Genomic DNA, 2,163 nt, shown 5'->3' with positions numbered 1-2,163 from the left:
AACAATTGATTACTTGGATTATTGCGCAGAAAAGGAAAAAGAATCCTAGACTACCAGTAAGCAAATAAAAAACATGGAGGTCGAATTCAGGAGTTGTTGAACTAGACTATTAGAAAAAATCAAAAGCAAAGGAAAATTGAAAGCAAAGGAAAAGAATCAAAATCAAGGAAAATTAAAAGCAAAGGAAAATAATCAAAATCAAAAGTAAAGTAAGTAACATTGTTGGAAATTAAAAGAAATGAGTGGAGGAAATCTTACCAGAAAATTCTCAGCAAGGGAATTAGATAGAAGCGAGGTCGGGGAAGATGAGAAGAAGGGTATTTTAGCCCAAATACCCAGGAATAAAATAAAACCTATGTAATATGAGAATACATTCCCAGTAAAAAGGTCAAAAAATTACTGTTGGAAATAAAATAATACCTTCAAGTGGGAATCATTCTAATCCAAAACGTGGGTATAACAGCCCAGGAAAAGAAAAATACACAGGTAATAATTCCATAATCCAAACGCCGCCTTAGTTTAAATTTTATGTCCTTACCCTGAAAATTGAAGAGTCGAGTAGATAATGCAATTGATGCATCCATCTTGTATTATTATATTATGTTTGAGTTAAAGATGTTGATTTTTAATTAATCTATACATTTTTTATTCATGTAATGTATAGGTGTGAACATAGGTTAAAGCAGCTGTATTGAATTTGAAAGGGAAATACTATCCATGTACGTCGCTTTACAAGACTGGCAAACTTTTTTATTCGACCGATAACGATGGAAGCATTTTATTATTACCAACGGAGAATATGCTCTGCAAAGTTAAATATGCTTGCTAAAGATAGAGTGATTTTTTTTACCTTTTATACAAATATTTGTTTAAAGATTGTTTATTCAGATATTAGAAATTATTCATCATTTTGCTAGTCGAGAAGTTCATATTCCGTAAAAAAAAGACTATTAGATTAAAAGGTAAAAATAGTTTAAAAAATATAAAATTAAATAAGATATATACTATATATAGTGAAACATATAAAGATAAAAAAATATAATATTTAATTTTTTAATAGTTATTTGGAGTAATAATTAGTAAATGTGGAACGACGGTGCCTTGAATCTTTTTTATATTTATCCTGAAAAGGCACACTCTTCAACACTTATCAATCAGAGTGTCCATAGAAAAACAAAATGAAAAAAAGCCGGAAACCGGTTAATACTTGTAATTTCATAAAACCAGGAGCGCATAATAAACTAATATTCTTTTATTAGTATTAAATTGGGTATAGAACCCGGAATATGAACGCCCGCTGTTAAACCGAGTTAGAGTTCAATGAATAATTATATAATTTTAAATAATAACCTTATAATCTACCTCAAACCTCGCCTTTGTTTTCCTAAATATTCCTCTTATCACTCCCATCTCAAATCTAAGAAAATTTCTCCACTGTCATGCCGCCACCCCTCCAATCCCCTCTACCGGTGGTTCGCCACTGCCGCCGCCGTCAAAATCGAAGGTAAAGTTCTTGTCCTTGATCCTGAAAGCCGTGATTATGATGCTTCTCATCTGTTTCTTCTTCCTCATCCTCCCTCTGGCCTCTTTTCTCCTCCTCCTCCTCTTGTCATACGACACCGCCGTCACCGTCTCCGCCACCTCCGTCCTCTCTCACCCCTCATCTGGGGTTTTCTGCAAAACAGCTAAAAGCTTCCCCAATAGATTCTCCCAGGAAACGAAGATGGCCACTCGGAATTCGATTCGTGTGCTATTTGCTTGGATGGGTTCAGACAAGGGCAATGGTGTCGGAACCTTGTTGGGTGCGGCCACTTGTTTCATCGCAAGTGTTTGGATTCTTGGCTAATCCAAGTTACTTCTTGCCCTATTTGTAGAACTAGTGTTTGCCTGGAAGACGAAGGTCCAAGAAGAACCGACTTTCAGGGTTTGTTAGATTTGTAAGTCATACATTGCTTTTCGATTTTGTTAGTATATGGAAATTTTCATCCTCTTTTCTGTATTATAAATGTACAGCTCCTTTTTCTTAATACTCAATATGGAAGTTAATGCGTAACAAATGTCAGCCTACAAGCTTGAATGATCCTTCCTCTGCCTTAGCAAATTTAGTGAGATTTTGTCTTTAAATCAAATTGTAGGAGAGGAAAGTAGCTTAAAAGTAGATGC

At 34.6% G+C, this 2,163-nt stretch overlaps 1 pseudogene; it reads left to right on the top strand.

The window, feature by feature from the left end:
• The first annotated feature begins 1,422 nt into the window (after window positions 1-1,422).
• On the top strand, window positions 1,423-1,941 carry LOC120133765 (annotated as a pseudogene).
• Window positions 1,942-2,163: the final 222 nt, after the last annotated feature.

Source organism: Hibiscus syriacus, unplaced genomic scaffold (assembly GCF_006381635.1).
Source record: "Hibiscus syriacus cultivar Baekdansim isolate YM2019G1 unplaced genomic scaffold, ASM638163v2 tig00110596_pilon, whole genome shotgun sequence".
NCBI classification, from domain to species: domain Eukaryota; kingdom Viridiplantae; phylum Streptophyta; class Magnoliopsida; order Malvales; family Malvaceae; genus Hibiscus; species Hibiscus syriacus.
This window is presented reverse-complemented; position numbering and strand designations above follow the sequence as displayed.